Source organism: Leucopleurus acutus, assembly GCF_964270905.1.
Source record: "Leucopleurus acutus genome assembly, chromosome: X".
Classification (NCBI taxonomy): Eukaryota; Metazoa; Chordata; class Mammalia; order Artiodactyla; family Delphinidae; genus Leucopleurus; species Leucopleurus acutus.
This window is the reverse complement of record NC_139148.1, coordinates 88,288,250-88,310,391: the sequence shown is the minus strand read 5'-3', so window position 1 is coordinate 88,310,391 and position 22,142 is coordinate 88,288,250. Positions and strand designations below refer to the sequence as shown.

At 48.1% G+C, this 22,142-nt stretch overlaps 1 pseudogene across 1 annotated transcript; it reads left to right on the top strand.

Moving 5' to 3' along the window:
* Nucleotides 1–1,338: 1,338 nt before the first annotated feature.
* Nucleotides 1,339–13,388, top strand: LOC309978022 (nuclear RNA export factor 2-like; annotated as a pseudogene). Its single transcript has 23 exons — nucleotides 1,339–1,510; nucleotides 1,650–1,756; nucleotides 3,866–3,973; nucleotides 5,632–5,682; nucleotides 5,784–5,839; nucleotides 6,202–6,254; nucleotides 6,361–6,500; nucleotides 7,311–7,394; nucleotides 7,510–7,614; nucleotides 7,731–7,811; nucleotides 7,950–8,019; nucleotides 8,166–8,254; nucleotides 8,374–8,481; nucleotides 8,646–8,780; nucleotides 10,576–10,611; nucleotides 10,939–11,060; nucleotides 11,144–11,199; nucleotides 11,342–11,449; nucleotides 11,556–11,614; nucleotides 11,723–11,838; nucleotides 11,934–11,976; nucleotides 12,607–12,679; nucleotides 13,217–13,388. The product of its transcript is annotated as a nuclear RNA export factor 2-like (transcript).
* Nucleotides 13,389–22,142: the final 8,754 nt, after the last annotated feature.

Below are 22,142 nucleotides of genomic sequence, written 5' to 3'. Positions count from 1 at the left end.
CTGGAGAGACACCAAATCACATTAACTGATGAAATACAGATACAGAGAGTTATAATTAAAAAATAGACTGTACAGAAATGTATTCAAGTAGTTGCAAAACTGAAAAAAAATACAAATATATAAAATATTTATAAATACTTAAAGGTAGATAAACACATCTGTATACACAGAAAAATACATCTGGAAAATATTTACTAATGTATTTACAATGGGTATCTGTAGGTCTATCTTCTTATAGATGGAATATATATAATTTGATATCTAAATATACTTTTAGCTGCTTAATATTTTGTAATTAGGAAATTTTATTAAGAGAAATGTAATAACTAATAACCACTGACAATAATTTTACATATATTTATTGTTTTAGAAAAATTTTCACACTGTACTGTTTCATTAAAAAAAAAGATCACAACTCTTGACATGACAGTTTATCTGTGTATGTGTGTGTGTTTCTGTCTTACACTTCCTTCACCCCAAAGTTTCACACAGTCTCATATGAAGATTTCTCCTTAGCTCATTCAAGGGCTAGGCTTCCTTTCTGAAGGCATGGAGCTCAGAAAGAGATTACTGCCAGGGGGGGTTGAAAATTCCACTGAATTGAAAATTGCACTGAAGCCCAAGTCTCCACTTCATTCCCTCACCTTTCAAAGCCTCCTGTTCTGAGACTTTCAGAGCTACAATTATAGCTCTGACCACCAGGGGGCATCTATCTACACTGAATACTTTTTTTTTTTTTTTTTAAGGAAAGGGCATGACGTTTTCCTTCCTACTCTCATTCCGGTGGTCCACCAAACTCTGTTTGCAATTTCCTTTATATATTTTAGGTCTGTTTTTTTTTGGTTTTTTTGCGGTACGCGGGCCTCTCTCTGTTGTGGCCTCTCCCGCCTCAGAGCACAGGCTCCGGATGCGCAGGCCCAGCGGCCATGGCTCACGGGCCCAGCCACCCCCCGGCACATGGGATCCCCCCGGACCGGGGCACGAATCCCGTGTCCCCTGCATCGGCAAGCGGACTCTCAACCACTGCGCCACCAGGGAAGCCCTTAGGTCTGTTTTGTTTGACCTCTCTGGGATGTGCTGGAGTTATTTCCTGACATGTGGCTATTTTCTGTTCTTTCTATTACTTTACCCTACCTTAAGAAAACTCCATATATTGCAACAAGAATTTATTAAAGCTATGCAGGGCAGGGTCATCCCCATCCATGGAACTCAGTTCCAGTCTCTTTTGTCCCCTGTAGCATCTGAATGACCTCATACAAGCTCCTGAAACTCAGTAAGCATCAGCAACCACAGAGAGGACAAGGGCCTGGTGATTCAGGGTCCTCTCATGAGGAATACATGAAGGAAGAAAATGTAATGCAGCAGGCTTACATGCCTTTGGAGTTCCCTGGATTTATAGCTACAAGTACTTGGGACCTTGGCTTCTTAACTGCAGTTGGTGTCCTCTGCAAGTGTGCCTCAGTTGGAAATGATTTCCTGGGTGTTAGGCTGGTAGCAAACTTAAGCGGCAGTAATTACAGGAAGTTAAGTCTCCTCTGACTCCCAGGGCTCTCCTCCTCTATGCCCTTGGGGAAGGGACTTCCGGTTAGGACTCCATCTTCTGTGGCCCTGAGACAGAGTTTGGGGCCTGCTGTCTCCTTCCTTGGCAGCCCTCTTTGATATTCTCCAAACCTCCAGCACCAGACCCACAGATTCTCTTCACGAGCAGCCTGTGAGGACGGTGGTGACAGATCACTGCCTTCAGGCCACCGGATGGGTGAGTTGGTCAACATGAGACCTTGTCCTCAGATCTCCATAGGGCTGGAGGGGTTCTGAGTTCCCTCCGTAACCCAAACCCACAGGACCCCCAACAATCTGAGCCCCCTTTAGAGAAGGGGTGGAGAGGGCCCAGGCTGACTAGTTTCCACTCTCTTGAGGAAATGGGCCAAGTAGGCTCTGACACACCCATCCTGACTGCACATGGAAAACCTCCCCTCCTATGGAAATGGCCATGGCTGAGGTGAAATTTTCCCCCTGGTTAGGGAAAAGGCCTGAGTCATGTGACCTAGGGCTTGGAGAGTGGAGACGGTCCCCTAATTGGGGGTGGGGTTAGTATAAGCTAATATTCTTTGGATTTATACTAAAGGTGGGAGAGGGTCAGGGAACCCACAGTTACCCTTGAATTTTCACACCAACCGTTCAGGGTATAATATATTATCCCCATAGAGGTGTCTCCAGGCTTGCTTTATGGCCCAGCATATAATCTATTCTGGAAAGTTTTGTGTAGTTAATTGTTATGTACAGTGTTCTATTTCAATTAAGTAAATTTTGTTACTCATGTTTAATTTTCTACATCTAACCAAATTTTCGTCTGCCTGTTTTATCTGTCACTCAGTGAGTTATGTTAAAATGTCTCACATGACTGTGGATTTGTCTATTTCTCCATTGCTTTTATCAATTTTCTTTTATTATTTATTTAGGCTGCGTTGGGTCTTTGTTGCTGTGCATTGGCTTTCTCTACTTGCGGTGAGCGGGGGCTACTCTTTGTTGTGGTGTGCGGGCTTCTCATTGTGGTGGCTTCTCTTGTTGCAGAGCATGGGTTCTAGGCATGCAGGCTTCAGTAGTTGCAGCACACAGGCCCTAGAGCACGTGGGCTTCAGTAGTTGTGGCACATAGGCTCTAGGGCACACAGGCTTTAGTAGTTGTGGCGTGTGGGCTCAGTAGTTGTGGCTCATGGGCTTTAGAGCGCAGGCTCAGTAGTTGTGGTGCACGGGCTTAGTTGCTCTGTGGCATGTGGGATTTTCCTGGACCAGGGCTTGAACTTGTGTCCCCTGCATTGGCAGGCGGATTCTTTTTTTTTTTTTTTTTCGGTATGTGGGCCTCTCACCGTTGTGGCCTCTCCCGTTGTGGAGCACAGGCTCCAGACGCGCAGGCTCAGCGGCCATGGCTCATGGGCCCAGCTGCTCCGTGGCACATGGGATCCTCCCGGACCGGGGCACGAACCCGTGTCCCCTGCACCAGCAGGCGGACTCTCAACCACTGCGCCACCAGGGAAGCCCCGGCAGGTGGATTCTTAACCACTGTGCCACCAGCGAAGTTCCTCAATTTTCAGATTGCATATTTTGGCTCTATCAAGAGGTACATAGAAATTTAGGATTTAATTAATATATTCTTGATGAATTGATCCTTTTTTCCTCTAGTAATGGTTTTCCTTAAAGTATACTTTTTCTCTAATTAATAAAGTTTTACAAACTTGATGTGTTTTGACCCTTTTGGAAATTTCTCAATCATGATTTCTTCAAATATTGCTTCTCCACTGTTCATGTTCTTTGCCTCCAGGGCTCCAATTAAACATATCCTGTTAAATCTTTCCCCCTTTCTTTTGGGATTGCCACCTATTGCCCCCAATCACCACCTCAGACTCAGAGCCACTGAGCCCCATCCCTAACTCTGCAGCTGACTGTGAACAGACAATATGATGCTCCCCAGCAATCTCTTGATATCCAGAGGCTCCACTTTGACCCTGGTATGGCTACAGCAGTAATTGTAGGGCAGGTGAGGGCAGAGGGGTCTGTCTGGGAAGGATGCTCAGGGATAGTAACTTGAGGAGGTGCTGGTGCTAGAGCGGAACCAGCCAGGAGGCTCTCAGCTTCTGTTTCCCTCCTCCTGGCTTCCTGGAGACTTGATGACCTGTGATATTGGAATGGCGGGAAACCCTAGAAATGGCATGGCCACCTCCCTGCAGATCCATCCAGGGAATACGCCCAAGATGAGGACTTAGGCCCAATGCTGGGGCTGGTGGAGATGGTGGGAGAGTTTAGGTAGAAGAGGCAGATTGGTCTCAGGTATCCCCTGCTGGCATCCTCACTCTCTTTCCTCATCATAGCTTTTGTCCTTGGACCTGAGCAGCAAGAAACCCTACCAGCTGCACGGCCTATCCAACACTATGCCAAATGCTTCCAACACCAAGAACTTGAACCTCTCCAACACAGAGGTGAGGTGTGGTACCCAGTTCCATCTTTGAAGGGAAGGTGGGAAAGCTAATAGGGTGGTGACAGAGGAAGGGAAATGGATTTGTAAGGAAAGGAAGGGACTAGGGGTGCACGGCCATCCTGGCTTTGTTTCTCTGGTCCATGTGCTTCCTCCCAATAATTACAGGTGAAGTCTGCAGGGGAGATGGACAAGGGCCACCGGCTGGAGCCAGAAAGGATGTGTGTAGACAGAAGCCCCCCATGCACCACCTTCCCTGATAAGTCAACCAACATAAGGTCAGATGTATTCTCAGTTGCCCGCAGGATCCTGAGCTACACATGACAGTGCCTGTTTGCAGGGAGCAGTTGACCTGGTCCTATGGGAGGACCACAGTCCCTATGCTCTCCTCTCTGTGTCATAAAGTTGAAAAAGTTTCAACCAGCATCCAATGGGCCCCCAACCCAACATGTGCATATTTTCCATTCCTGCCTGGGATGCCTGGGCCATTCCAGGGCAGGTGATGGAAAGGGCTGCAGCAGGGGTGCCATTTCCCCTTTCTTTTCTCTTTTTCCAGACCCCCACCACAGTAGAACTTCTTTCCCTTCCCTTTGTTTTCTCTCTCTCCCTTGTCTCTAGGCTCTTATGTCTCTCTCATCTCTCCCCTCCTACCTTCACTCCCTTTCTGTTTTCATCCCCCTCCATCACCCTCCCTGAGCCCCGCCTCACTCACCTCCCTGCCCCAGCATCCTGGGCCATCCATGGGGGGAGTCCAGGTCTTGGTCCAGGTCTTGGCAGAGTGCTGGACCCCCAGTGAGGTAGCAGAGCCCTGGGCTCCCACTCCATTCCCTCTTCTCTCCACAGCCTTCAGTGGGGCCCTGGAGGAAGGAAGGGAGGGGAAGGAAGCCCTGCAGCATGGGTTTGAAATGCTGGTCCCTGTGGCACTGGAGAAGGGAGTCCGAGTAGTCTGGGTGGGAGCTACCCAGGCGAAGGAGAGGAAGGGAGGGAGGGAAGGAATATTAAAGTGAAGGTACTGAGAGAGATGAGGAGACAGTGCCTTTCAGACAGTAAGATGACAGATGCTCAGTGCTCAACAGGCAAGTGGACTGAAAACCCCTATAATCAGGAGCAGAGGTGGGCAAAGGGTGCTGCTGGATTGGCCAGAACACACTGATCTCTGTTTATGGTATTACTGTTTTAACTCAAAGGAAGCATTGCAACCTTGAACTATCAACCACCTCTTCTCTATTTTTGGTTTTGGACAGGCCATCAGAGAATGTTTCCCGAAGTTGTTACGCCTGGTAAGTGCCTACGTAAATCATTGTCTCTTATGAATGTCGGTGGCCTCTGCACCTGCCTTCAAGCCCTTTGGGTCTTGCCTAGATCACATATTAGCATCAGAACCTTAACCATTTTGGGGGACATGGACTCCTGAAAATGACATGGATATACTTGCTGGAAAAATACCCATAAATACACACATGCACACACACAAGTTGAATATAACACTAGAGACTTTCAGGACCTCATGATGAAGACATCCACTGTAAGCTTTCCCACGGAATTTCCAGGTCCCTTTCACACCTGACCTCTGTCCCTCACCCTCCTGGGCCCATCCTTTTCCCGGATTATCCAGGGCCACTCCCTTGGTCTCTACTCTTGACTTCTTCTTCCTTTCTCCAGGATGGCCAAGAGTTACTGTCACCAGTTATCAATGATGTTGACACCCCCTACGTAATAAAGCCCTGAAATGTGAGGGAGAGGATCAAACAACATTTGGGGTGTTGTGGGGAGGCTTTATCCACTGCTTACTCTCAAATGCCTTTTGATTCCAGGAAAGCTATAAAGGATCTGAGACACTGAAGAGTATGATCCTTTACTTCCTGCAGCAGTAAGTACCCTTGCCACCATGAGGAATAGAGAGGGCTGAGACTGGGCCAGGCCACCCAAGCACAGGTCTGCTCACAGAGACTTTCATGGCATATTTGGGGCTCAGATCATACAGACAGCCTGTCCTCATTGCTCTCCCAAAGGTATTACTTGATCTGTGACTCTGGAGACCGATATGGTCTCCTCGGTGCTTATCACCACAGGGCCTACTTCTCCCTGACGATTCCCTTCCACCCCAAGGACACAGCCCCATAAGTATCACAACACAGGCTCTGCTCCCAGGCCATGTGGCTCCCCAGCAGACACAGGTCAGCTCTTGCAAACACCCACCACCCACTGTTGCTCTTTGTCTCCTACAAGCAGCTTGTGTGAGTACTTCAAGGACAGCAGGAATATGAAGAAGCTCAAGGACCCCTGTGAGTGTGTGATGAGAAGACTGGGTTGGAAAGGGCAGTGAAGGAGTCAATCATAGGGCCCAGGGCGTGGCAGCCCCTGACCTTCGCTCGCTTCCCCTCCCCTCAGACCTGCGGGTCCAGCTGCTGAAGCACACAAAATGTGTCATTGTGCACATTCTCTGTGTGTTGCCCAAGACTCAGCATGACTTCAGGTCCTTCGTGGTGGATATGTGGTTCCAGACGGTGAGCGCCTGCTTCCTCCCTCAGGTGGGCCCAGGAACCACAGGTGGGTAGGAGGTGGAGGTGGTGACTGGGCGCCTGGGCTCTTCCCTTTCAGGAAACGATGTTCTGCTTCTCTGTCAGCGGGGTGTTCAAGGCAGCTGAGTGTGTGTAGACCCCCACCCCAGATGCCCCACTGCTGTCTCCCCCTGGCCAGGCTCACTCCTAGAACCACCCAGCTTCCCTGACCCCTTCCCTTCCCTTGCATTTCCTTTCCATTCCTTCCCCTTCTCTTCATTTCCCTTCCCCTCTCCTTCCTTCCATGCCCTTCCCTCCCGTCCCCCCACTCCCCTCCCCTTCCCACTCCCCTCCCCTCCCCTCCTCTCCCCTTCCACACTGTGCTCTCCTGCCCTCAGGCTTCCCACAGACAATCCAGGTCTGAGCTGTATCCATGCCTCTCTGCTCTGCACACCCTGGGCGTTGGAAATTTATAAAAGGAAGATCATCACTGACACCTTGATTATGTGGAAGAGAGTTTGACTGGAGAGAAAGAGTACTTAGGAAATCCATATGACGTACACCCATAAGAAATCATGTCAGTAGTCCCTTCTTTTTTTTTTTTTAAATTTTCTTTTTCTCATTTTTTTAAACATCTTTATTGGGGTACAATTGCTTGACAATGGTGTGTTAGTTTCTGCTTTATAACAAACTGAATCGGTTATACATATACATATGTTCCCTTCTTTACAAGCCCTTGCAAGCTCAGTAGAAGGCCGGAAAAGAACAGGAAAAGGTTCGTCCTCCAGCCTAAATTCCCTGTTGTCTGTCCTCTCTCCCATCGCTTCTTTTCATCCTTAGATTCCTTATGGGATAAAGTATGACAGGACATGGCTAATGAACTCAATCCAGAGACATTGCAGTGTCCCCTTCACTCCAGTGAACGTAAGACAGGATGCCGAAGCCAGACGCATGGGCACAGGGAAGGGGGAGAGAGAGACTTGATTCAGCAGGGTCTGCTGGCTTCTGAAACTATTGCTGTTGCATTCAATCCCTGTAGTTCCACTTTGTGAAAAATGGGGCTCGATTCTTTGTCCAGGAAGCTAGCACTGCCTCTGCATTGATGGATGTCAGCTACAAGATTCGTGACGAGGAGAGCCGAAAGGTGTGTGTCGAGGGCGTTACGTGTACCTCATCCTGAGGAAGGAGTACAGGCCAGGGGCTGGTTTTCTTCTTTGGAACTAGAGTTCCCGGTGCTTACCCCACCTCTTCTTCCTGCAGATACCTGTCTTTGTCAGCCCCTCCGCTGTTCCCTACTTTGTGCGGGATAAGTTGAAGCCAGAAGAAATGGAGCAGCTAAAGGTAATGGAGACTCACGGCGAGTAGTGTGCCAGTGCTCAGACCCACCTCTGCTTCCTCCAGACCCCCATCCCCCTCGCCCCCGATTTCCCTGCCACCACCACAGCCTCAGAGCGGCTCTCTCCATCTCTCTCTCCGCAGCTGACCTTGAGCAAACGATTTGATGTCTCCCAGCAAACTCTTGACCTCCAGAGGCTCCGCCTTGACCGAGGTACGGCTGACAGCAGTAATTCTAGGGCGGGTGAGGGCAGAGGGGTCTTCCTGGAGGGAGACTTAGGGATGGTAACGTGGGGAGGGGCTGGTGCTGGCCCCACACCCCACTCAGCCATCTGATTCCCTCCCCTCTCCTTCCTGAAGACTTGGTGGGCTATGATATTGATATATTTCTGAATCGAAGAAGCTGCATGACTGCCACCCTGCAGGTCATCGAAAAGAATTTCCCTGAGGTGAGGCTGTAGGCCCAGTGCTGGTATTAGGGTAGGGGGTGGAAGAGATGGGGAGGAGGGCAGATTTGGCTCCAAGGTCCTAGATAGTAACCTTCACTCTACCTCTTCTTGCCCCAAAGCTGTTGTCCTTGAACTTGAGCAGCAACAAACTGTACCAGCTGAATGGCCTGTCTGACATTATACAGATGGCCCCCACGGTCAAGATCCTGAACCTCTCCACAAATGAGGTGAGAAGAGGGAGCCAGGTCAAAGTTGGGTTGAGAGTAGGGGCGGGCATGTTAGTGGCCATCAGAGTGATGACAGGAGGCAGGTGAAGGTACCTGTGTGGGAGGGAGGGGTCTGGGGGTGCAGGGATCCGGATGTCCCTCTTTCCCTGGGATTCCTTTTCCCACTTCCGCCCCATATTTCTCAGCTGACGTCTGTGTGGGAGTTGAGCAAGATGCAAGGGCTGAAGCTTGAAGAGCTGTGGCTGCAAGGGAACCCATTGTGTGACACCTTCCCAGACCAGTCCACCTATGTAAGGTCAGTGTGAACACCCTGTCACCCTTCTTGGTGACCTTCAGCCATGGGAGCCTAGACTATCCGTGACAGTGCCCCTTTGCCAAAGGTGGCAGCCCTGGTCTTCTGGGAGGATCACAGGCCCCACCTTCTGCTCTCTCTGTGCCTATCACCGGTGAGGAGTTTCCTTCCCCTGACCTGCTCACCTCTGCAGGCGCTCTGGGGTCTGTTTCCAGGTCTCTGTGCCCAGCTATATTCCAGCAAGGCCTCCCAAGAGTGTGCCCCAGGAAGCAGGGCTTCTCCTCCTCACCAGGACCAGGAGCGACCAGCCTTGATCCAGATGCTGGCGCTCTGGACTGAGAAGGGTCCTCCTGTCCAGGGCTTCTTGCTGAGAGAAGCCTTCCTTCTTCGTGCTGAGATGGGGTTTGCCTCCCCCGTTCTGAGAGAGGCCCTCTTCCCCTTCCTCCAAATGGATCCCCCCTCCTCTCCCAGGTTGACATGGGGGCTTTCCTGCGCCATGCTGAGGGCTGAGGCCATGGGTGGCTGCTGTCATGACATCCATTCTGCTGGCCCAGTGCCAGGAGCTGGACCCTCCTTGGGAGAAAGCAGGGCTCCCTGAGTCAAGGGGCCAGACGTGGGCCCCCGCCAGTGATCAGAGGGCTTCCTGAAGCAGGAGTGGAAGGCAGAGGGCAGAGGTGGTAGAGGAGACCGAAGGACAGGCCTCTGAGGGGCACTTCCCATCCCTCCCTGCACACGTCACATCATCCCGCCTGGTCCTTCACAGGAGCCCTGGGCAGCCTGAGACAGGTATGATTCCTCAGATAAAGAACCAACTCAGAGAGGTGCAGGGGTCATCGGGAGAGGAGACGGTGATCATCAGAGGGGGCCACGGATCCTCAGCCCCATACTGAGCTGGGACCTGACCCTTTCCTCCTTCTGGGGAAGATCTGCCCCCATGGCTGCTCGGTTTCCCGTGCCCAAGTCTGGCTGAGCTCACACAGGTGACAAAGTTTCAGCCAGCATCCAGTGGGCCCCCAGCCCAACACGTGCATATTTTCCATTCCTACCTGGTGTGTCTGGGCGATTCTGGGGCAGGTGAAGAGCCGCAACAAGTGTGCCGTTTCCCCTTTCTTCTCTCTTCTTCCCTGACCCCGACCACGGGAGAGCTTCTTTCCCTTCCCTTTGTTGTCTCTCTCTCCCCTGTCTCTGTGCCCCTATGTCTCTCTCATCTCTCCCTTCCTACCTTCACTCCCTTTCTGTCTTCATCCCCTCCATCTCCCTCCCTGAGCCCCACCTCACTCACCTCGCTGGCCCAGCATCCTGGGCCATCCCTGGGGGCTGTCGGGGTCTTGCCAGAGTGCTGGACCCCCAGTGAGGTAGCAGAGCCCCGGGCTCCCACTCCATCCCCTCTTCTCCCCACAGCCTTCAGTGGGGCCCTGGAAGAAGGGAGGGAGGAGAAGGAAGCCATGCAGCATGGGTTTGAAATGCTGGTCCCTGTGGCACTGGAGAAGGGAGTCCGAGTAGTCTGGGTGGGAGCTACCCAGGCGAAGGAGAGGAAGGGAGGGAGGGAAGGAATATTAAAGTGAAGGTACTGAGAGAGATGAGGAGACAGTGCCTTTCAGACAGTAAGATGACAGATGCTCAGTGCTCAACAGGCAAGTGGACTGAAAACCCCTATAATCAGGAGCAGAGGTGGGCAAAGGGTGCTGCTGGATTGGCCAGAACACACTGATCTCTGTTTATGATATTACTGTTTTAACTCAAAGGAAGCATTGCAACCTTGAACTATCAACCACCTCTTCTCTATTTTTGGTTTTGGACAGGCCATCAGAGAATGTTTCCCGAAGTTGTTATGCCTGGTAAGTGCCTACGTAAATCATTGTCTCTATGAATGTCGGTGGCCTCTGCACCTGCCCTCAAGCCCTTTGGGTCTTGCCTAGATCACATATTAGCATCAGAACCTTAACCATTTTGGGGGACATGGACTCCTGAAAATGACATGGATATACTTGCTGGAAAAATACCCATAAATACACACACGCACACACACAAGTTGAATATAACACTAGAGACTTCCAGGACCTCATGATGAAGACATCCACTGTAAGCTTTCCCATGGAATTTCCAGGTCCCTTTCACACCTGACCTCTGACCCTCACCCTCCTGGGCCCATCCTTTTCCCGGATCATCCAGGGCCACTCCCTGGTCTCCACTCCTGACTTCCCCTTCCCTTCTCCAGGATGGCCAGGAGTTACCGTCACCAGTGACCGTTGACGTTGACACTCCCTACATAGTAAAGCTCTGCAAGGTGAGGAAGAGGATCAAACAACATTTGGGGTGTTGCAGGGAGGCTTTATCTACTGCATAGTCTCAAGTGCCATTTGATTCCAGGGAAGCTACTTTGGATCTGATGAGCTGAAGAGCCTAGTCCTGCAATTCCTGAAGCAGTAAGTATCTCTGGGAAGCTGAGCAACGGGGGGAGGGCTAGGACAGGTGAGGCCACCTAAGCACAGGTCTGCTCAGGGGAGTTTTCAAGTCCATTTGAGGTCCAGACCACAGAGATAGACTGTCTTCATTGCTCCTCCTTAGGTACTACTTGATCCATGACTATGGAGACAGACAGGTTCTCGCGGGTGCTTATCACGAGGAGGCCTGCTTCTCCCTGACGATTCCCTTCCACCCCAAGGACCCAGCCCCGTGAGTATGACAGTACAGCCTCTGCTCCCGGGCCGTGTGGCCCCCCAGCAGACACAGGCCAGCTCCTGCAAACACCCACCACCCACTGTTGCTCTTTGTCTCCTAGAAGCAGCTTGTGCGAGTATTTCAAGGACAGCAGGAATATGAAGAAGCTCAAGGACCCCTGTGAGTGTGTGATGGGAAGACTGGGTGGGAAAGGGCGGTGAAGGGGTCAATCATAGGGCCCAGGGCGTGGCAGCCCCTGACCTTCGCTCGCTTCCCCTCCCCTCACAGACCTGCGGGTCCAGCTGCTGAAGCACACAAAACGTGTCATTGTGCACACCCTCTGTGTGTTGCCCAAGACTCAGCATGCCTTCAGCTCCTTCGTGGTGGACACGTGGTTCCAGACGGTGAGCGCCTGCTTCCTCCCTCGCGTGGGCCCAGGAAGCCGCAGGTGGGTGGGAGGTGGAGGTGGTGACTGGGCGCCTGGGCTCTTCCCTTTCAGGAATCGATGCTCTGCTTCTCCGTCTGCGGAGTGTTCAAGGCAGGTGAGTGTGTGTAGACCCCCAGCGCAGATGGCCCACTGCTGCCTCCCCCTGGCCAGGCTCACACCCAGAACCACCCAGCGTCCCTGACCCCTTCCCTTCCTTTCGCTTTCTTTCCCCTTCCCTTCCCTTCCCTCCCCTTGTATTCCCTTCTGTTCCCTCCCCTCCCCTCCCCTCCCCCCGCCTCCCCTTCCCCACTGTGTTCTCCTGCCCTCAGGCTTCCCACAGACAACCCAGGTCTGAGCTGTGTCCATGCCTGTCTGCCCTGCACACCCTGGGCGTTGGTGACACAGGCTGTGGATTTTGGTGGCTCTCATCCCAGATCCTTACTCTGAGAACTTGGGCCGTTACTGAACCTCTCAGTTTCCTCATTTGCCAAATAGGGTAGTAGTATCCACCTCTTGGGCGACTGTGAAAAATGCATCCCGTGAACTTGTGTAGTGGTCGTCAGGGGCCCTGTAACTGGGTGCAGACTGCTCCTATGGTTGCCCTCCCCATTCCCGACACCCTGGCCCCCGTGAACAACTGCCCTCTCAGCATGAGTGTCCAGTCACACCCTGACTAGGGACCGCCGTGTGAGCGTGTACAGCAAGTGCAGCTGTAAGGGGTACTGTGGTTTGTTTGCTGTTGAAGTGGAAGGAAGTTCTCAGGGCTGTGTGCGTTCCTTCACCCGGACCTTCATCGCTACCCCTGCCCGCGACTGCAGGTGAGAGCCCTGTTGTGGGCGGGAATGCCCATCCCCACCTGGGCTCAGGGGCGAGGGAATGTGGTGGCAAAGACCTTAGGTTTACTCAGTATTGTGGAAAGCCAGCAGGGGGATCCCAGGAGCAGTGTAGCCTAGTGGTTAAGAAGAGTATGGGCCTGGAATCGGCCTATGCGTTCACTCCTTGACCCAACACTCACTCGCTGTGTGACCTTGGTCAATTCCCATGACCTCTGTGTGACTCAGTGTCTTCTTCTGAGAATGGGGATCAGACTGTCCACCCCTTGCACTGTGGTAAAGGGTAAATGCGAAATTGCCCCTGGTTTGGGGATGAACCTATAAATCAAGTGAAGGTGGTAGACAGTCTCTCCAAAGGTGGGCTCTGTGGGGAGGGGCAGAGGTACCAGTTAAGGAACCTGGGAGACAGACACAGGAGGGACGTGGAAGGAATCTGGTTGCTGAGTGCCAGTGGGAGCAGAGTCAGTATTGGGGGTGTGGGTGTCCATCCACCAGTTGTCTGAGGCCCCATTTTTCCTTCAGTCTGTGCATCGTGAATGACGAGCTGTATGTGAGGGATGCCGACCCCAGCGAGACCCAGAGTGTGTTCTCCATCCCACTGCCTACACCCACCTCCAGCTCCATGCACCCCCTCTCCCAGCAGCAGCAGGACATCATGCAGGCATCCTCCACCCCATCTGAGATGAACCGCTAGTGGTCTCAGAAGTGAGTGCTGGGGTTGCATGGGGATAGGAGGGAGCTGGGAGGAGTAGAGGAGTGATTAATGGGAATTTTCAGGTAATTATTTTAAATCTATTTTTCCTTACAAACGTTTACTTGTGAGAAATACCCTAATTTCATACTAATACATTTCCATGTATTATAAAATACAGGTAACCTATCTTATATACTGTCTTGAAACTTCTTTTATTATTAGTGCCAGCATAGTTTCTTCTCAGTATATGTGAAGCTACATTATTCTTTCTAAGATCAATATATTAAACAATTGAATGCCAGGAAGCCATAAGCTATTATTGATAGACATTTAGCTTTTCGCCTCTTTTTCAGCATTACATGCAGTGGCATCTGCTCATTCTGGTACATACATGTTGGTAAACTTGAAGGCTTGCTCTTGTAGCATAGATGTAGCAGTGAAGTTGTGTGGTCAAGTGTGTCCCGTTTAGTCCTAAGGGAGGTCATCTATCCTCCCCCACTAGAGGTGCTTTCAGTACAATGACTAGACTATACCAGAACTAAAAATTTCTTTACTCATCAAAAAGTGAATTCTGAGAATTCAGAGATAAGAAGAAATAGACGTCTAGGGTTTCAGGAAGGTGAAGGTGGACAGAAGTCAGGTGCCCGGGGGTTGACACTCACGGCTGCTGGCTCTGCTGACATCCCAATTCTTTCTCTTTACTTTCTTCAGTCCAAGGGCAAAATTCCACATGTGACCCTTATCCACTGACCTGGGATCTTGAGAACAAAACTCTGCAAATGAGGCTTTAGATGTCATTTTCATCCTCATCATATTTGTCACCTCTCTTCTCTTAACTGAAGCCATATCCATGACTAAGTTTGCAGTCCAGCTAATCAGGAAGCCAAAGTTTACCATGTAGGCCTGCCCGTTGTTTTATATTTTTCCCACACATGATCCTTGTTTATCTTTATATTAAAGAGTAACATTGCACATTGTATGTTGTGTGTCTTGGATTGCTCTTCCCCTGACCCAACCATGAGTTAGTGGGGCCAGGACCAAAAAGTCCCATCTCCCACATCATCCCTGGCAGTCTCTAGCATTTATATCCGACCTACACAGTGCTTGAAAATTATAGAGTAAGGACTCCATTCCTGGACAACCCTAAAATCCAAGCTTTGCCTCCCGATAACCTTCTCTCCACCACTTCAGTGCTCACAAGTTGTGACCGTTCTGATGTTCACTTCTATAAGCAAACATAAGGTATTTAGCAAGTAAAGTACCATATTTACTCCAATAATTATGGATTTCTTAATCATTTAACAGGTCTAAAACTGTGTTAACATTTTTATTAGGTTCTTAGGTTCTGTACCTAAGACGATTTTCCCCACAACTCCTGTGTTGTTTTTTTAACTTTTTTATTTTGAAATAATTATCGATTTACCAAAAGTTGCAAAAAAATGTGTACAGAGGTCATGTATACCCATCACTCACCTTCTCCTAATGATAACACCTTGTATTACTTTAGTACAGTATCGAAACTAAGAAATGGACATTGGTACAATCCACTGAGCTTACCACAGTTTCGCCATTTTACATGCACTCATTTGTGTGTTAGAACACTTGTGTATACTTATATATATAATTCCATGCACTTTTACCAGCAGTGTAGGTGTTCTAACTATCACCACAAACAAGATCAAAAACTGTTTCATCACCACACGTTTCCCTCATGTTAGCCTTTATAGCCACACCCACCTTCTTCCTGATCCCACATCCCTAAACTCTGTCAAACACTATTATAATTTCCTAAATGTCATAGAAATGGAATCATATAGTACACTACCTTTAGGAATGGATTCCTTTCACTCAGCATAATTCTCCTGAGATCCATCCAAGTTGTAAAGTGTGTCTATCGTCTGTTCCTTTTTATTGCTGAATAGGATTCCACGGTGTGAATGTACCACAGTTTGCTTACCCATTCCCCCACTGAAAGACATCTGGGCTATTTCCACTTTTTAACTATTGTGAGTAAAACTGTGATGAACTTCATGTAAAGGTTTTTGTGTAAACATGAATTTTCATTTCTCTGGGTAAATTGCCCAGAGTGCAACTGCTGTATCATTTGGTAATCGCATGTTTCGTTTTGAAAAACCTGCCAAATTGTTTTCCAGACAGCCTGTACCATTTTGCATTGCCTTTGGCAATGTGTGAGTGACTCAGTTTATCCAGTGTTGCCTGCATTTGGTTTTGTCACTGTTTTTTTCAGCCATTCTGATAGGTGGGTTTAACATTTCATTGTGCTTTTAATTTGCATTTGCATGATGGCTAAAGATGTTGAATAGCTTTTCCTAAGCCTGTTTGCCCTCTGTTCATGTCTTTCATCCATTTTATAATTGGATTAAGAGGCAAGAAGTTACCTCTAGAGAGCTGCCCTGGCTCTGGCTAACAGGCAGAGTAAGAGAATGTGAGGCCCCTCGAGACTCACTTTTCTTGACAGGGAGGGCAGAAGTGGGGCTGAAGCTATTAAATGTTCCTCAAATTAGGACTGAACTTGGATATGGAACAGGATTAAGAGGTGGGGGCATCTCTGGGTCCATCTGTGGAGATCTGGATAGGGCAGAAGAAGAAGGGGGATATGGGGTAGAGGAAAAACAGTGGAAGGAGGGAAATACGGGGGGATGCCTTCTAAATGACGCTAGATTCATCACTCTCAGCCTGCTCAATGGAGTGCAAAAAACTATTCTCCTAGACGTGTGGTTTTCAACGCTGGATATCCATTAGGATCCCCTCGAATGCTCAGATTCAACCAACTGAATCAGAGCCTCTAGGGATAAGCCCAGTCATCAGTATCTTTAAGGTTCACCTCAGTTGTTTCTAATGAGCTGTCAAACTTGAAAACCTTATCTGATGGTGTATTAGTTTGCTATGGCTGCCGTAACAAGACACCACAGGCTGAGTAGCTTAAACAACAGAAATTTATTTCTCACAGTTTTAAAGGTTGGAAGTCCAAGATCCAGGTGTCCACAGGTTTGGTTTCTTCTGAGGCCTCTCGCCTTGGCTTGCAAATGGCCTCCTTCTTACTCCTTCTTCACATGGTTGTCCCTCTGTGCACACACACCCTGGTATCTCTTTACGTGTCCTAAACTCCTCTTATAAGGAAACCAATCATATTGGATTAGTGTCTACCCTAACGGCCTCATTTTAATTTAATCACCTCTTTAAAGGCCCTATCTTCAAACACAGTCACATTCTGAGGTACTGGGGGTTAAAGCTTCAACGTATGAATTTGGGTAGGACACAGTTCAGTCCACAACAGATGGTATGAGAAACACCATGGTCTGAGAAATTCATCTCCCTTTTAGCCACCTTCCTGGAACTACTATACAACACTTCTGCCATCACCTCATTAGGTGGAAGTCGGTCATGTGACCATTTTTGGCTGCAAAGGAGGCTATAAATGTGGTCTTTTACTGGAAGCATTACTGTCCCAAATAAATTTGGGATTCTTTTATTAAGAAAGAAGGAGAATAGGTATAGAACATATGGTACACTTTCACACCCAAGGCAGCTAGAAGCACCACCTCAATTATCATGTCCTTTCTACCCAGTTTTCCAACCACAGTTTTCATGGGTTCAAACAAAACTGCTGCTTCAGAGACACCTGAGCTCACTCTCCCATCCTCCCAAATCCCATGTCCCAGACTATGCCTGAGTCCTCACAACTTAGCATGCTAAATCTACATCATTCACTCACTCAGTCATTCATTCAACAAATATTTATTGGTTACCAGTGATATGTGAGGCACTGTGATAGGCACTGGAGATAAATCAGAGCACCTGACAGACAGGGTCATGGTTCTCATGGAGCTCACATTCTACAGGGGTTGATACACTCAAGATTTGAGAGCCATTAAGAAAATAATTTGGGAAAATGTGACAGAGAATGACTAGGGTGGGGAAAGCAAGGAAGGATTTTCTGAAGACGTAACTTAGATTTAATATTCAAATAACAAGAAGTACACAGTCAGCAGTGGGAAGATATAGGAGCTGAGCCCTCGAGGCAGAGGGAAGAGCAAGACAAAAGGCCCTAAGATATGGGCAAGCTTGGCAGTTTTAGGGAACAGCTTGTATGCCAGTGTGTATTGGGAGGACAGTGTTAGAAAATGAGGTGAGAATGGTAGGAGGGGCCCAATAACAGAAGGTCCTGTGGGCCATGGTAAGGACTCTGGGTTTTGTTCTTATTATGATGGAGCCATTAGGTGCTTTCTGAAATGAAATTATTATTAAAATCTGCTTTATTAAAGCTCATTCTAAATGTTCCTTGGAGGACAGACTGAAATAGAGCAACTGTAAGATCAAGAGACAAGATTAGGAGGCTACTACACACATGACAGTGAGAGGTTACAGTCTCGTAGACTACAGTCATAGCAATGGAAGGGGTGAGATGGGGTTTGAGATGAGATGTATCTTGGAAGTACTGAACTTGTTGATGAAGTCCACGTTTGTGGTAAGGGATAGAGAGGAATTAAGTGTGTCTCTTGGAATGTGGGTTTTTGCAGCTGGGTTAAGGCGGTTTTCTTCGATGGGGAAATGAATGGAGGACCAGCTTCGGTGCAATGCCAGGAAACTGACAGTTCTGTTTTGACCATGTCGTTTGTGGAGCCTACGAATAATCTGGGTGGGGAGCATGTGGTTGGATGTATAAGTCAGGAGATCCTGAGAACATTCTTGGCTGTGGCAAAAAAAAAAAAAACCAAAACAAAACAAAAATCAAGCATGCAAGCAAACACACGAAAAACCCAACTGTACAGTTCAATCTGAAAATACAGGTTGATTCCACATATGAGCATGACTCCAGATTCTGGAGGGGATACAAAGACTCCAGATTCTGGAAGGGATACAAAGACATATTAAAAGCCAACTTCACTGAGCTATAATTTATGTTCAACATAGTGCATCCATCTTTTTGGCTGTGCTGCGTGGCTTGCCGGATCTTAGTTCCCCAACCGGGGATCGAACCTGGGCCCCTTGCAGTGAGAGCACCGAGGCTTAACCACTGGACTTAGCTATAAGGCTAAGGCTCTGGCCTGCCAGGGGCTACGAACTGTCAGAGAAGAAAGATATATGTGTGGCATATAACTATCATTCATCCACTTACTCATTCATTCATGCACCTAGTGCATGTCAAGCTTAGTGCTAAGAAGGGAAGATAGGGCCATGAAAAAATTCAGACAATGTCTCTGTCTTCCTGAAGATTAGGAGTCGAAATAGAGAACTGCAAGTGGCTCTGGTTGCTAAATAGTAAGGGAGGTATTTGGTGAGATAATTGGGCCCCCAAAAGGTCTAACCCCAGTGCACAGACGCAACTCTTCCCCTTCTGCATGTCTCATAGACAATGCTGTGGCATGACCTAGAACATAGAGCTGTTAGAATAGAATGAGCCTGAACATTCTGTGCATAAATGGCTGAGGAAACAGCTTTCCAAACCTTCCACCCAGCAATCAGCCCTGATTATGTGCAGAAGTAGATCTCAATTTCATTTAATTCTCACAGTTGGAGTTGTATGACTAATTATTTTGTCTCTGTATCTAATTAAGAAGCTGAGGTTAAGAAGGGTCAAGTGTCTTGGAAGAAAATAGCAGATCTATTGATAAGAGGAAAGGGTTAGATTTTAAGCTGTGAGCTGTTAACTAGTGTGGAATACTAGTTCCCATCCTTTAGGTCCAGGCTGAGGTAGTAGCAATGGAAATTTCTCAGTCAAATGCCTGGGATTCATTGGCCATTCGAGAATTTTAGGAACTGGAGAAGCTATAGGAAAATGAAAGCCTAACATATCATCCTCCTGCCTGCTCCGCATCATTGCTCCTGCCTCTGCTCTCTTGTTTTCTATGATAACGTCATCTTAACATTAGGTTTTGTTATTGACTGAACTGTGTTCTCCCAAAATTCATATCCTGAAGCCCTAACTACCAGTGCCTCAGAATGTGACTGGATTTGGAGATAGGGCCTTAAAAGGTGATTAAGTGAATTTAAGGCTGTTAGGGGATACGTTAATCCCATCTGACTGGTGTGCTTATAAGAAGAGGAGTATAGGACACACAGAGAGACAGCAGAAGTGTGTATACAAAGAGGGACAACCATGTGAAAAAGCAGCAGGAAGATGGCCATCTTCAAGCCAAGGAGAGTGGCCTTAGAAGAAATCACCCCTGCTCACACCTTGATCTTGTACTTCCAGCCTCCAGCACTGTGAGAAACAAATTTCTGTTGTTAAGCCACTTAGTCTGTGGTATTTTTGTTGTGGCAGTCTGAACAGTCTAATACAGGCATTATGAACGTGTTTCAGTAGGTCATGAAGCAGGTAGAGTAGACTGTCAGAAAGGATGAAAATAAAGTGATGGTAAAAAATACCAATGATCAGTAAAACTGAAAGAAACGTGGTTAATTTGTATCACTATCAGGCAAAATAGACATCAAGCAATTGCAACCAAGAAGGCTACTATCAAACCATAAAAGAAAATGTATTGAGAAGATTACAAATTCTGAACTTACATTCACCCGATAACATATCTTCAAAAACATATATAGCAGTAAGTAACAAAGCTACAAGTAACAGAAAGTAAAATCCACTTTTGTGTATATGATAAGGAAGGATACTTGCTTATATAACTGAGAGCCCAGAGGTAGAGGAGACTTTAGCTTTGTTGATCCAGTGGCTCAAAGATATAAAGACTCAGGCCCAATCTTGAACCAATGACTGTGGCTAGGGACACAGGATTATTGCGTGAGATCTAGAGTAACTCTGGTCTCACCCTTGGAACTAGCAGGCAAATTCCCCCCAACATGTGACTGTACAAGGGAGGAAATACACTAATGAAAATTTGAGACCACTTAGGAAGATGAGGAATGTATATTGCATAGGTAAACAAAAATACCACCTTCAGGCACCATTTGAAAGCACAATTATCAATATGAGCATAATACCCACAGTACTCAAGCTCAAATGGTTTTCAACTACTAAGCCTTTCCAGGTAACAAATACTTCTATTCAGGAAATACCTACATTGAATTAGTGAATGGGGAGCTAGAAACCACTAGAGCTCTCACCCCTGCAGTAAGTTTAGGAAGGACCACAAAGGCATCCATGGTAACGTTCTTAAATCTGTTTTTCTTCTCAAATTTTTGGCAAAGCTTTCTCTTTACTATCGTACTTTGATATTATTGTGTCAGGATAGTTTGATTAGAAAGGAATGGTTTCTTTACAGTTACAATTTCATCAAGTATTACCATTCTGTACACATACAACACAGAGTTCATAAAGATATGAAAGGTGAGAAGCAAGAAAATTGTCAACATTTATGATCAGCAACAATTTTCTTTAAAGAGCACCATTAAAATTCAATATGGAATATCTTTAAAAGCTTCAAGCTTTTAGAAGAAATTCAGTCTCATGAAAATGTAATAAAATTAAAGAACATCTTCTGTTAATGTACATATTTGTAAATATGCAAAAAGGAATATTCCTCTGGGAACACTAGCCCAAGAACCACCGCAGCCCTGCCGCCTGGCATACCAGGACCCAGCCCATACACCGACAGGCTGGCACCAGCTCTGGGACACATTGGGCCCCTCAACCAGCTGCTCCTGGATCTGGCCCCACTCACCAGTGGGATGACGCCAGCTTTGGGACACCCCAGACCCCATACCCAGCCATGTCAGGAACTGGACCCACACACCAGCAAATCGACACTAGCTTCAGGACTCCAAGGCCCTGCAGCCAGAGACCCAGGAACCTGGCTCTGCCCACCAGCGAGCCAGCACTAGCTCTAGGACTCGCTGGGCCACAGCCCCACCCACCAGCAGGCCAACACCAGTTCCAAGACACCTTGGACCCCTCAGCCAGCTGCCCTGGGATCCAGCCCCACTCAACAGTGGGCCAACACCAGCTTTTGGACACCCCCAAACCCGGCAGCCAGCCATGTGGAACTGGCCCTGCCCACCAGCAGGCTGACACTAGATACAGGACCTCTAGACCCACCACCACCCACTGCAGAGCCTAGCACCACCCACCAGTGGGCCAGCGCTAATCCCGGGACTTCCTGGGGCACTGCAGCCAGCAGCCTCATGACCCAGCCTCACTCGCCAGTGGCCACCAGCCTCTGCACAAGGCAGGGCCTGGCAACCCACTGGACCAGGGGCCAGCCACACCTACCACACCACCCACAGTAGTGTGCCAGTCACAACAGAAGGACACATGCAGCCCTATCAGGGGGCACCCTTAGAGCATATAGCTCTGGTGACCAGAGGGGAGAAGCTCGGCTGGGTCACACAGGACGTCTCCTACAAAAAGCCACTTCTCTACGGTTGAGAAATGGAGCCAACCTACCAGATACAGAGAAATAAAACAGCAAATTGGACAAAATGAGGCAACAGAGGAATCTATTCCAAACAAAGGAACATGATAAAACCCCAGAAGAAGAACAAAGTGAAGTGGAGATAGGCGATCTACCTGATAAAGAGTTCAGGGTAATGATCATAAAGATGTTCAAAGAACTCAGGAGAAGATTGGATGAACAGAGTGAGAAGTTTTTAACAAAGATTTAGAAAATATGAAGAAGAACCACACAGAGAAGAATACAATAACGAAATGAAAAATACACTACATGGAATCAACAGTAAATGAAATGATGCAGAGGAATGGATGAGCAAGCTGGAAGACTGAGTAGTAGATATAACTGAAGCAGAATAGAAAAAAGAAAAAAAGAGAAAAAGAAA